The 13,734-nt window shown below is 33.0% G+C and overlaps 1 protein-coding gene across 8 annotated transcripts in view; it reads left to right on the forward strand.

Annotated features, from left to right (window-relative positions):
• The window catches only part of FRS2 (fibroblast growth factor receptor substrate 2), a 111,679-nt gene that overhangs the window by 50,116 nt on the left and 47,829 nt on the right, over positions 1-13,734 (forward strand). For 3 of the 8 annotated variants that reach the window (XM_055328418.1, XM_055328425.1, XM_055328424.1), the window contains exons 2-4: positions 574-669; positions 1,533-1,629; positions 11,004-11,046. The gene's annotated coding sequence lies outside the window, so the exon portion shown is untranslated. The remainder of the gene's footprint in view (positions 1-573; positions 670-1,532; positions 1,630-11,003; positions 11,047-13,734) is intronic. The other 5 variants (XM_055328419.1, XM_055328420.1, XM_055328422.1 and 2 more) reach the window with 3 other exon arrangements.

Below are 13,734 nucleotides of genomic sequence, written 5' to 3' on the forward strand. Positions count from 1 at the left end.
ACCAGGTTAAATATTTCATCAATTAAGATTATATCACTCATCAATTTATTTGTTCTTTCAATAAATATTAACTGGGTGCTTCTTGTGTGGCAGTCATTGTCTTAAGTGCTCAAAAGATACCAGTAAATAAAACCAATAAAAATCTCCTCTGGAGCTTACTTTCTCTAGGCCATGAAGGCGGGAGAAGAGACAATCAGGCATAATCAATTTATTGTTTTCAAATGTGGAGTTTTGGGGCTCTTCTTCTACATCTCCCTCTTTTCTTTTTCCAGTCTGTAAATGGCAATCTTAGGAATTGCAAGAACCTGGTGGGTGGAAGGCATTGAGGACTAAAGGATTTATAGATCTTTATACTCAGTATGTGTAACATAACTGTATAATTCTGGTCCTGTGGGATGATAGCCTATTTTCCATCTCTCTCACCTCATCCTCAGCCCTGTTAATGTTTTTTTTATTAAAAGGTTACTCAAGAAATTTTTTGATAGTTCCTTTTATAGACACTAAAATTTAGAAAATTGTCCTTAAAGATTTTATGTTTTTCTTACATTCTTAATGACTACGTCTTTATTTCAGAAATGACCATTAAGAAGTAGATGCCCAGATGCAAAAGTGATGAAACAGTCAATTTGTCATAAAGTAAGATGCAGCTGTGGCTTTTCAACCAGATTAGTAAGTGTGGCCAAAATTTTTTTAAACTTTATACTTATTTTATCTATTTTGAAAAACATTTAACAAAAAGTATAGTGGACATTTTCTTCAGTGTCAACTTGTATTTCTGTTTTTACTTTGGGTTGTAGAACAAATTAGAGCATGTAGCTCTAGAAAATGTATGTCTGTGCTGTACTTTTTAAGAACTATAAAGATAATATTATAAAATCATAACTTGAGAGGAAATATATGAAAAAGAGTCACTGTAATACCACTATCCAAATATAGCTACTTTTTAAATTTTGGGACATTTGTTTTCCTTCCCAGTCTCTGTTCTATACATTTTTTAAAAATCATTTTGATTATAGTGTTGTGAAGAATATGCTTCTTTTATATCTTTTAAAATTAAATTTGTTTCAGATGTTTCTCCCTGTGAATAGAAATGTACTCTTCAGTACAGGGTTTCTTATTGGGGTAATGAAAATATTCTGGAATAATGTGGTGGTTGGTAATGGTTACACAATTTTGTGAATATAGTAAAAACCACTGAATTTTACACTTTAAAGGGATGAATTTTATGACATATGGATTATACCTAAAAACCTCCAGGATATCAAATCTTGGTAAGAGTAAAACCAAATTGAGTACTGATATTTTAGAATATGAAAATGTGCCAAGACATCATTATGTACCTAGAAGAAATGATTTGATAGCCAGTAGAATAGTGTTTTTGTAATAATAAAAATAATATATTTTATAAATACTTTAATAAAAATATTAAAATACTTTGATTATTAGAGCCATTTGACTCTTATGTTTTGATAATACCAAATGCCATGATACTATGTACTGTATCAACGTTTTGTTAACTTTTTATTTTTCAGAGACTTCCTGTTTTGAAACTAATATTTCAACTTTTCTACCTGACGTTTTTTTAGGAACAGAATTGTATCTGTTTTTCTCAGAAGAGAATTCCACAAGGTAAGAAATTGTTAATATAGTAATAAATCAAATATAGTTGAATATAGGTTTAGTTGCTCTTGGGTGTTTTAAATTCTTTTCCCTGTATTTATTTCATATCTTTTCTTGATTATTATAGGATTATCACAAATTTGTTAGCTCCTCCTTTACTACCTCAGAATTTGCAAAGTACATTATATTTGAAGTTAAGATTAAAAGAGTGCGATAAAAGTAGTCACCTTTGGAACTCAAATACTGCTTTACATGGCATCCTTATTCCTAGCATTATTAAGGAACTTATTCCTAGCATCCTTAGGATCAGGTTTGTCCATTTTAGGAAAACAGTTCTCTTCTTCCCTTGGGGCCCATCCAACTTTTACTTCAGTGGACATTACCTAAATGACTTGGGGCAGTAGAGGAGTCCTAGAAGTTCAATTAGGGGCTTTAAGTTAAGGGAGATTATTTACCTGTGTTTCCACCTATGGAAAAGTATATAACTCCTACATTTAGGTTAAAAAGTGGAATACTTTCTATTAAGTAGATAGTGAAATATTTAGTAACATTTGATATTAAAAAAAATCCTAAATGATCATCTTTACAATGAATTTTAAATCATCATTGATTTAGATTGTTATACTTTTTGGACTTCTGAAAGGTGAAATGTTAAAGTGGAGTAGATAGTAAAATCACCTGTTGGTGTCCTTATTGCTCTACACCAGGAACTTAAAATCAATTGCTTGGTCTTAAGAGGTTACATTGTTTAAATTTTCTCAGGAACTCTTTGATATAGGTAGTAGTGATCACTGCAGTTGAGTATAATTTGCCAACTGGAAAATGTTTATAAAGTGAATTATTTAGATTAGTAACTCTTTCTCATTTCTTATCCTTTTTGTTGAGGGGAACATGTACTCTCAAACACAATATTCCCACCTAGTTTTGAAATTGCCACAGATTTATTACTCAGGTCAGTTTTATCTTGATAACTAAAAACAAAGGGTTAAAATAAAGAGACCCATTGGTTTGTGGGGGCAGGGGTGGGGTCGAGAAAGCAATGCCTCAGTAGTTTTCACTTTCAAATTTCTTGTGAAGCTTTTCCCCTATATTTTTCTTCTTTTGGTAGATGGTTAAGGGAGGGAGTCCTAGAACATGTGTTGTAGCACTATCTGAAACCTCCAGGGTGCTACTCAAAGGCAATAGTACTTCAGGAGAAATCCAGATCATTCTTTTCCTAGACCATCATGCTTAAAGGGAAAACAGAAATTTCAAATGATTTAATCTTAGTGAACTTGATCTTGTTACATACACCTTTGTCCCTATTCTTTTGGCAAATGAAGTTTGAATTCTTAAACATTAATACAATGTTTGATACAATGGTGATGGATCATAGTGTCTGGTACCCCTAAGGCCATCCTGTAAGTGTTCAGCAAATATTTTTATAAAAGCCCAGATATTTTCATATGTTTTTTAGAGTAGGAAATAACCAAAACGATATTATTCATATTTATATACTATCATCCTCCTATACAGTCAAAGATATTAAAAGGACAATGACAACTTTAATAAAAATTATTAACTCTACTAGCAAATGATTGAAATGATAAATTTTATGTTAGATACTTTACCACAATTTAAAAAAAATTTTAAATTTTTGAGCAACTCTGTTTTTATGAAGGAAGATGGCTGTGTTTGGAGTATCAGTTTTTAACCTCAAGTACAGAAATATTGGTTAATAATATTCTTCAGTGTGTGTCATACCCATTTTCATTGGTTCATTAAAGGACTGTTTTTCTGTTTTCCTTTATAACGAGTTCCCATATAAGTGACCTTTTAATATGTTTGTTATTTATCCTTTTATGTCTTATAAAAGGTTTTATTATTTCATATATTTTAGTTATATGTTAGGTCTTAGTCCAGTTCTTGTAGTCCCCTTCACCTGCCTCCCTCTTCCTTATTTCTAAGATCTGGCCACATTGCTGAGTGTTCCTCTAATTTGGTTTGTCCAACTTGCACATTGTACTTTCGATTATTTATTAGAATGAAACTGTTAACTGTAAAATTCCTTAAATGTATAAGGATCATTAAATAAGCATTTAAGAAAAGGCCAATTTGTGTTCATTTTCTTAATATTAGAATTGAATCTAAAGAATGGAATTAGATGCTATGGAAGATTAGAGGAAATATAAACATCTGTTTCAAAGGCTAAGAGTCTGTTAAAACAAAGGAAAGAATTGTGGGCCCTAACAAAAACATGTGTTTTTCTTCTATAAACAGTGTGTTAAATGCTCAGGTCTCAGTGTTAGCCCACAAAAGCTTAATAGTTCAAAGATACCAGTAATATTTTGGAACTTCTCTGTTACCTATTACCTATTAATCTCTACATTGTATTTTCTGTGAATTCCCATTACTGAATCTAATACAGAGTAGGAACAGGACAAATCCAAGTTTTTAAATTTGGGATGCAGAAATACAATTTCATCCATAGTAACATTATCAGTGAAAGGAACTTTTTTTGGATTCCCTAACTAGAAAAACTATAGAGAGAGGGAACTGTAGAAGCTCCAAGTCCATGGTGATGCTATGCCTTGCAGTAATGAAGAGAGAAGAGAGTAGAATGTTCCTATGAGAGAACAGAGTGATCCTCAACTTTAGAAGAAGGATAATGACAGCCTTGAACAGATCAGGGAAGAGCTTCCATCAGACAGAAAAAGCTAAAGATACCTTGTGAGGAGCAGTTTGTGTGAGAGGAAGATCTTACGGCCACTTAGTTCTGGGGGCTAGAAGAAAATGTGTTACTGATTCAGTAATGGAATGGAAAGGGGTAAGGGAATTTGTATTTGCTAAAAGTGAAGCCAATCCTGAGGCATTTTGAAAGAAGTAATTATTTATATGTCACCACTTAAGTATTTATAAGATCTTTGGTGGGAAGACGAGCAACTCTTCAAGTTGATATTGAGTTAGTATCCCATGCATTGTTGAATACTCCCCACACTCTCTTAAAAATAACAGTTCAGAGAATTAGTATCAGGTAGCATAGTCCCTTTTTCTAGTTTCATTAGTTTCTGAGTATTTTATATGGCATAGTAATTTCATTATTCTCACTTTGTTATATTGAGAGATGGCATAAGTAAAACAGATACTCTCTTTTTACAAATGATGAAACTGAAGTAGAGTGAACTTTAGGTTCTTTTTACTAATCCTACTGCCACCCTATCAACTGATATCTTGCTCTATATAGAAGATTTAATTTCTGGTTTTAGCTTAAAAGAAGTGTTTCTAACATGAAGAACCTCATACCCTAAAGCTCCTAACTCTGGGAAACGAACTAGGGGTGGTGGAAGGGGAGGTGGGCGGGGAGTGGGGGTGACTGGGTGGCGGGCACTGAGGGGGGCACTTGCTGGGATGAGCACTGGGTGTTATTCTATATGTTGGCAAATTGAACACCAATAAAAAATAAATTTATATAAAAAAAAGAAACAGCAGCTAATGCTGGAATCTTTGATCTATAAAAAAAAGTTTTAAAAACACACGTATACAAAAATATAACCAATGAATAATTATTGATAATCACTTAACCTTAAGGTTTACTAAAATAGCATTTAATAAATTTGAATTTTGTCCACTACTGTCATATAGAACATTATTTCAAAAATATTTCCAATTTGGGGCAACTGGGTGGCTCAGTAGGTTAAGTGCCTAACTTTAGCTCTGGTTCTGATCTCAGGATCCTGGGATTCAGCCCCATGTGAGACTTCTGCTCAGTGGGGAGTCTGCTTGTCCCACTCTTTTTGCCCCTCCCCCAACCCATGCAATAAATAAATAAATAAATAAGTAAATAAAATCTTTAAAAAATATTACCAATTTAGAACAAATACCATAAATTTAGATATTTTTAAGTTTAGAACATGCCTCTTTACTTAAGGATTAGGTGTCTAGTTTTGATGGATAGGAGAAGTAGAATCCCCAATTTGTGGGAATGGAATGAGCAGTTTGATCTCACATATTTCAGAATATAGTAATCCTCTCCCCTCAGATCATTTGTTTGTAGTATGAAAATCAGGAAAACTGTATTATAAACCTGCATCTTTTCTCCAGAGTGACTTAATTTGGTTCAGGCCCAGCTTTAGTGGTGTAAATACAGATCAAGTTTGGTTTTGAATAATCCAGTTTTATCCTGGGGTGTTCTAGGTCTGGAGTGTCTTTGGATATACTAACCATTTGTTTTCAATACCTCGTTGACATTTGATCCTTTAGAAAGATTGTGAGAGATTTCACATGTAGGTGGTGGGATAAAGGAACACAGATTGACTCATAGTCTATTGAGTAGATTGGAGTTATAGGACTTTGAAGTTTAGCTATGTTTTTGTTATTCAAAAATAGGCTATGGTGTTAAAAAGACAGGTCTTCTGACTCTGATTTCTTATTGTGTATTAAGACTTCAAATGTAATTTAAGTAAATTGGAACTTTAAAAAATGTGGATAGCTTTATCTTTTTATAAAAGAATACAGTTATTTCAGATACCTTTTTGTTTCATATTCAGTCTTCTTTAGAATTCCATATGAGCTGCCTTTTTTTTTTTAACCACTTGCTTTCAGATTTAAAAAAAGAAAAACAAAACCAAAAAACCAAAAACTCAGAATAGGTTGAAACTTGACACAAATTGCTGCCACAGAACAAAAGTGCTGATCAAGTTAAATCAACCCCTGTAATGTGTATTGAAAGGAAAACCTCTCCTCTCTCCCCCAGTTTGAAGAACAAGCATTTTTCCTGCCAAGAAGGGCTGACTTTAAATGGACCAGCTGTCCATATTAGGAGCATTGGGTTGCTAAGGTGACCATGGCTGTTTGGAGAAGAATGCAGCTGAGAGGGCAAGTTCTTGATGTGTGAGCTGAGGGAAGGAATGTGGTGTGATTGTGCATCATTCCTCCTAATCACATGCTCACAAAGTGCTGTGTGGGCAGCATGTAGAAACTACAAATCTGAGTGCTAGAGCTTGTGTGTGGTTAAAAATCATTCTGTTTTCATGTGAGCCAGAGGCTTACAGTTTAGGTTGAAAACATCTACCTTCTATGTATGTGTGTGTTTTGGGTGAAAAGGGGGGTGTTTTGATGGTAGATTATTGGGAATGAATTTATTTTACATAGTGGACACATACTGTATTGTAAAACAAAAATTATCTTGGGATGAACGTTCTTTCCAGCTCACCCCTTTCAGTCATATATACAGTGTTATTAGTTGCCCAAGTGAATGATGTGTTCCTTGTAATTATATCTAGGGCACGTTTAGTTTCAGATTTATTTGAAAGTCCTAAGAATATGTTATCTATTTGGTCCATTCTCCTCTCGACTTTCTTTTTAGCTCTTACTCTTCCCAAGGAGATCTTACCTTCTTAATACATTGTGTTTCTTCCCTGAAGCATCCGAAGATAGGTTGGGCATTTGGTAAAAAAATATGATTCAGGGAATGGTGGGAAGTGTCAAATTAACAAGCCCACTTACCTGAAACACTATTTAGACTTTACCATGGACACGATTGCTAATATTTGAAATGAGATACAGCCACATGCATTGATATAGACACCTACTGAATGAACCATGAGGTTTTTTGTTTTTTGTTTTTATCCTTGTTTACAAATCTTGGCAATAACTTGTTGATCTTAAATGAGAGCATAAATATGTATCTTTTAAGATGTGAAGTCACTGGACATTACAGCTCTTTATTACATTAGCATCATATTCTTAATCATAGTATTCTTGCTTTGACACATTTGCTGTTTAATTGATTAATTTATAAAATATAGAGGGAAATTTAAAAATTAAAGTAATTTGATTATTGATTCAGTTGGTTATTCTCATGGTATACCTTGATAAGTTTTGATGGCATTCTCTATCAGCTGAAAGCTTTATGGTTTTGCCTTTCACATTTAATCCTGAGGTCTCCTAGTAATTGATTTCTATGAGAGGTGTGGGGTAGGAATTCACTCTTCCCATATGGGTAATTGGTTATCCCAGCACTGTTTATTAAAATTATTCTTCATTTCTTCCCGCTTTGCGAAATTTCCTACATCATCAAGTTTTCATATATAGTTTTATTTCTGTACTTTCTTTTCTGTACCATTGGTCTTTTGTCTACCTCTGAATCATTACTGTACTATCATAGATAACTCAGATACTCAAAGTTTTGTTTCTTGTCTTGTTCATGACCTCAAAAATATGCTTTCAAATTTTACCATTTAAAGTGATATTTGTAATTTTTTAAAAAGATGGTGTTTACCAAACTAAGGAAGTTTCTTTCTATTCTTACCTGGCTAGGACTTTTATTTATTTCTTCGTTTTAAATCAATAAATGTTGAACTGTATTGAAAGGCTTTTGTTTAACTTCAGCAATGATTAAAATTTTTTCTCCTTAATTTGTTAATGTAGTCAATTACGTTGATTTTCAATATCAATTACATTGATATTTTTAGGTTAAGCATTCCTGGGATAAACCTAATTTAGTCATGTATGGATTATCTTTTTTATAAATTATTGGATCTAGTTTGCTTACACTTTATTTAGGATTCTTACAGTAGTGTTCATGAGTCAGATTGACTTAATTTTCCATTCTCATGTAATCCTGGTTGGATTTTTATCATATCTCTCATTTTAAATGTTAATTGTGGTAAAATATACCTATTATAAAGTTTAATAATCTTACCCATTTATAAGTGTATGATTTAGTAGTGTTTTGTTAAGTATATTCACATTGGTTGTGCAACTAATCTCCAGAACTTTTTCATCTTGCAAAACTGAAACTCTATACCCATTAAACACTCTTCATCTCTCCCTCCCCATTGCCCTGGCAACCACCATCCTACTTTCTATTTTTATGACTTTGACTACTGTGGATACCTCATAGAAGTGAAATCATACCGTATTTATCTTTTTTTGTGCCTGGCTTTTCATTTAGCATTATGTAGTATGTATCAAAATTTCCTTTTTAAGGCTGAATAATATACCACTGTGTGTTATAAACATTTTGTTATCCACTCATCTGTTAGTGGACAAGTATGTTGCTTCCACCTTCTGGCTATTGTGAATAATGCTGCTATGAAAATGTATGTACAGATAGCTATTCTACACCCTTCTTTTAATTCCGTTGAATATAGACCCAGAAGTGGTATTGTTGTTAATGTGGTAATTCTATTTTTAATTTTTTGAGAATTAAAAATAGTCCTGTTTTTCATAGCAGCTACACCATTTAGGTTCCTACCAGCAGTACAGAAGAGTTCCAATTTCTCCATATACTTGCCAACACTTTTTTTTTTTTAAGATTTATTTATTTGAGAAAGAGAAAGCACACACATTTACAGGGGAAGGGCAGGGAGGGAGGGAGAGAAACAGGCTTCCTGCTGAGAGCAGAGCCTGGTGTGGGGTTTGGGGCTCAACCTCATGACCCTGAGATTACAACCTGAGCTGAAATCAAGAGTCAGATGCTGAATCAACTGAACCACCAAGGCACCCCTATTTTCTGTTTTTTTGTTGTTGTTGTTAGCCATCCTAGTGGTTGTGAAGTAATGTCTCATTGTAGTTTTGATTTGCATATCCTTAATAACTAGTGATGATGAGGATCTTTTCATATGCTTGTTAGCCATTGGTGTATTTTCTCTGGAGAAATGTTTGTTCAAGTCCTTTGCCCATTGATCAGGTTACTTGTGTAGTTGTTACTGTTGCTGAGTTATATAGGAGTCCTTTATATGTTCTGGATATTGACACCCTTATCAGATATATGATTTGCAAAGATTTTCTTCTATTCCATAGGTTGCCTTTTCAGGCTATTAATTGTTTCCTGTGGTGCATGAAGTTTTTACTTTTGATGTAGTTCAGTTTAACTGTTTTTTACTTTTGTTGCCTGTGGTTTTGGTGTCATAGCCAAGAAATTATTGTTAAATTCAATGTCGTGAAGCTTGACCCCTAATTTTTTTCTTAGAGTATTATAATTTTAGGTCTTATATTTAGGACTTTATTTTGAGTTAATTTTTGTATAAAATGTAAGGGTCAAGTTCATTCTTTTGCATGTGTATATCTAGTTTTCTCAGCACTATTTTGTTGAAACAACTGTCTTTTCCTCCATTGAATGGTATTGGCATTCCTTATCCTGGTTGGATTTTGATATGAATTAGAAAATGTTTTTCTTTTTTACTATTCTCTAGAATAATTTGTTTAATTGTAATTATTTGTAGTTCCTTCACTTTTTGGTGAAACATCTTAAATCTGTCTGAGTTTGATGATTTTTTTTTAGTGGAAAGATTTTAAACTGTAACTTTGATTTTTAAAAAATTATTTTTCTGTTTAGATTCTCTATTTCTTATTTTTAGATGCTTAATTGATTTATTTGCTCTTTAAAAGCTGATATATAGGGACACCTGGGTAGGGTAGCTCAGGGGTTGAGTGTCCGCCTTTGGCAAGTCCCACATCAGGCTCCCTGCATGGAGCCTGCTTCTCTCTCTCTGCCTGTGTCTCTGCCTCTCTTTCTCTGTGTCTCTCATGAATAAATAAATAAAATCTTGAAAAAAAATAAAAAAGAGAAAAACTGATAATATAGTTCATATATAAAATTCACCCCTTTGAAGTATAAAATTCATTTTTTTAATATTCCCAAAATTGTTTAATCTATGTAATATGTGACCTTTATTGTCTAGGATCTTTCACTTAGTGTAATATTTTCAAAGTTTATTATAATTGTAGCTAGTATCAGTATATCTTTCCTTTTTTGGCAGAATATTATTACATTGTATACAAATTTTTGCCTATACAGATTTTTCAGTTATTTCGGTATGTATTTAGGAATAGAATTACTGGGCTCATATTGTATGCTATACTTAACCTTTATAGGCTCAGCCAAACTGTTTTCCAAAGCAGTTGTGCCACTTTACAGCCCCACAAGTAGTGTATGAGGGTTCTAGTTTCTCCACATCCTTGCCAACACTTGCTATTGTCTGTCTTTTTGATTATAGTCATCCTAATGGGTGTGAAGTGGGATCTGTGGTTTTGAGGTGCATTTTCCTAATGACTAGTTTTGTTGGGTATCTTTTCATATGCTTTTTGGCCACTTGTATAACTTCTTTGGAGAAATATATATTCAGAGCTTTTGTCTATTTTAAAATTGAGTTGTCTTTTTTATAGCTGTAGGAATTCTGTATATCTTTTGGATATTAGACTTTTTTTTTTTTAAAAGATTTTATTTATTTAATCTTGAGAGACACAGAGAGAGAGGCAGAGACATCGGCAGAGGGACATGCAGGATCCCTTTCTTTCCACATCGAATTATCTAGACTCCCTTTTTGAAAATCAATTGACCATAAATGTATGGATTTATTTCTGGATTCTCAATTCTATTTCGTTTCTCTTTTGGCCAGTACCACACTTGGTGTTTTGATGCTTGATGACAGTTGCTTTATGGTAAGTTTTGAATTGGAAAGTGTGAGTTCTAAATCTTTTTGAATCATTTTTAATAGATTGTATTTGATATACAGTATTTTTGGCTTTTTTTAATTAAAAAATAACTTTTATTTGCCTCATGAATTATTTAAAAATGTATTCTTAATTTCAAAATATTTAACTTTTAAATATAATTTTTATGATAGTGTTCCAAGTTGGTTTCATTATGGAACCAAGGTTAACATACTAACCTTAAGACCTAACACATGGCTAGTTTTCATGTGCATTTGGAAAGAATGTTTAGTACAGTGCTACATATATGTTCATGAACTTGTTAACTGTTCTAGTCACATCTTTCATGGTTTGCCTAGGTTTTGTTTGGATTTGGGTTTGGTTTTATTTTGGGACTCCCTGTCAGTTTCTCTGCTGAGAAAGGCATATTGATGCCTCTCACCTGATGGTAGGTTTGGCAGTTTCTCTACTAGATATGTTAATTTTTGTTTTATGTATTTTGTGTCTATGCTATTAAGTACTTATATTTTGAATTGTCTGTCTTAAATCAAATTTTCTGTAATTATGAAAGGCTGTATCCAAAACTTATTTGCCTTATAGTTTTATGTGCCTGGCTATTTTCTTGGATTAATATATCTGTTCTAGCTTTCTTTTGGGTAATAGTATTTTTTATCCTTCAGCTTTTCATTGGTCCTATAATTTAGTTTATCTTATAAACAGGGTATGGTAAATTAAGTTTTTGTTCTGAATGACAATATTTTTTTACTGGAATTTTAAATACCGGTAGATTTAGATCTAGATTTATTTTTGCCTTGTGATCTGTTTGTCCTACCTTTCCTTCCTATTCCAGTCCAATAATGTTTTAGATAAATTATTGTTTTAGGTAGTTGATCTTTGTTTACATTTGTTTACTATTTTCTTGGTTCAGTATCTGAGACCTTCCATGTGAAATAATTTTTTTCTACCAGAAGTACATCCTTTAGAAATTATTTTAATGAAAAGCTTTTGGTGAAGTTGGATGGGAGTGTTTTTTGTTTATCTAACGATGTCTATTTTATCTGTATTCTTGAAAGATAATTTCACTGTGTATTCTATGTTTTCTCATCACATTATTTTGGTGTTTTGACTGCCACTGTTGCTGTTGAGAAATAAAATTGCCCTTCCTTTGTAAGTAATCTTTTATTTGACTGGTTTTTAAAAAAAATTTTTCCCCTCCCTTGATGTTCCATAGTTTTATAGAATGTATTGAAGTTATTTTTTTACTTTATTATTTTATTTTAATATTTGTAATTTTCCTTGGGATTCCTTGAACTTCCTGGATCTGAAAATGCCTTTGAATAATTATGTTAAATTCTTGATCATTTTACCTTTCTGAATAATGCCTATTATTTTCCTTATTTTTTTCTTCTGTAACATTTTTCACTTCAGGGGTCAGTCTTTCTTCAGATCTTAAGTACTTCTTATGTGGACTTTGGCAGAGGTCATGGGGCAGCATCTGCAGGTCTGAATTAGGGTATTTAAAATCCCATGTTTGGTCCTTCCATGCATCGTGAGACTAATTCTTGACTTTCTTGTTGTGAATGGTACAACTCACACAGTGACATATGGTTATACATATAGTTTGGGGACTTTGGAAATGTCTTTGATGCCTCTACTTTGTTTCCGAAGATGACTTTTTTTTTTTTTTTTTAGATTTTATTTATTTATTCATAGAGACACAGAGAGAGAGAAAGAGAGAGAGAGGAAGAGATACAGGCAGAAGGAGAAGCAGGCTCCATAGGGAGCTCGATGTGGGACTCGATCCCGGATCCCTGGGATCACGCCCTGGACTGAAGGCGGCGCTAAACTGCTCAGCCACCGGGGCTGCCCAAAGATGAACTTCTTAATGACGTTGTCCTTTGCATACATTGGGTGCAGTTAAGTGCAGCAAATAGGCTGTATAGGGCTGCAGCCTTTTTTTTGACATAATCATTGTACCTCCTTTTCATGGTCATCTTGGAAACATAGGCTCTATAACTCTGATGACATATGTTAGGCCTTCTTAATCTATTTACCATGTTTCTCACCCCTTTTTATCTTTTTCCTTCTTTACAAATTCATTTAAGAGCGGGCTTTTGGTCATAAATTCTTACAAGAGATTTTTTTTTTTCTACCTTCTACCAGCACCAAGGTCAAGCAGGCAAGTTTGCTTGTTCTCACCTTCTGCTAAGTAGGTTTTCTGTTCATTCAGCTCTACTTTGCAGGTGTAGCCTTTTGGATTTTTAGCTACATGCAAAGTTCTTTTATTACATTTCCATATTGGGGAGTCTCAGGGTATACAGCCTATCTCCAGTACTGTAGTTTTCAAAGTAGCGTTATGAGCTAACCTGAAAGTCAAGAGCTACCTTCCATAGCTTTTCTGTACATTTGTGCCAAATTAGGAAATTTAAAAATATTAAAGAAATATTTATACAGCATTCTAGATTTAGGCAGTAAATCCAGTCTGGGCATCTAACCTACTATGTTGCCAGAAATGGAAATCCTTGATGCATTTCAAATAAATACACATTTTAGGTAAGGTTTATGTAAGAAATAAGGCATAGAATTCCCACTAGCAGGCTTCCATTAAAAAAAGTTCTTAATTCTAAGTTTGGATAATTCATTCCTTTTTTAATGTTTAAGCTAAAATAAAATGTTTAAAGTACACACACAGACACA

Source organism: Nyctereutes procyonoides, unplaced genomic scaffold (assembly GCF_905146905.1).
Source record: "Nyctereutes procyonoides isolate TBG_1078 unplaced genomic scaffold, NYPRO_anot_genome, whole genome shotgun sequence".
Lineage (NCBI taxonomy): Eukaryota > Metazoa > Chordata > Mammalia > Carnivora > Canidae > Nyctereutes > Nyctereutes procyonoides.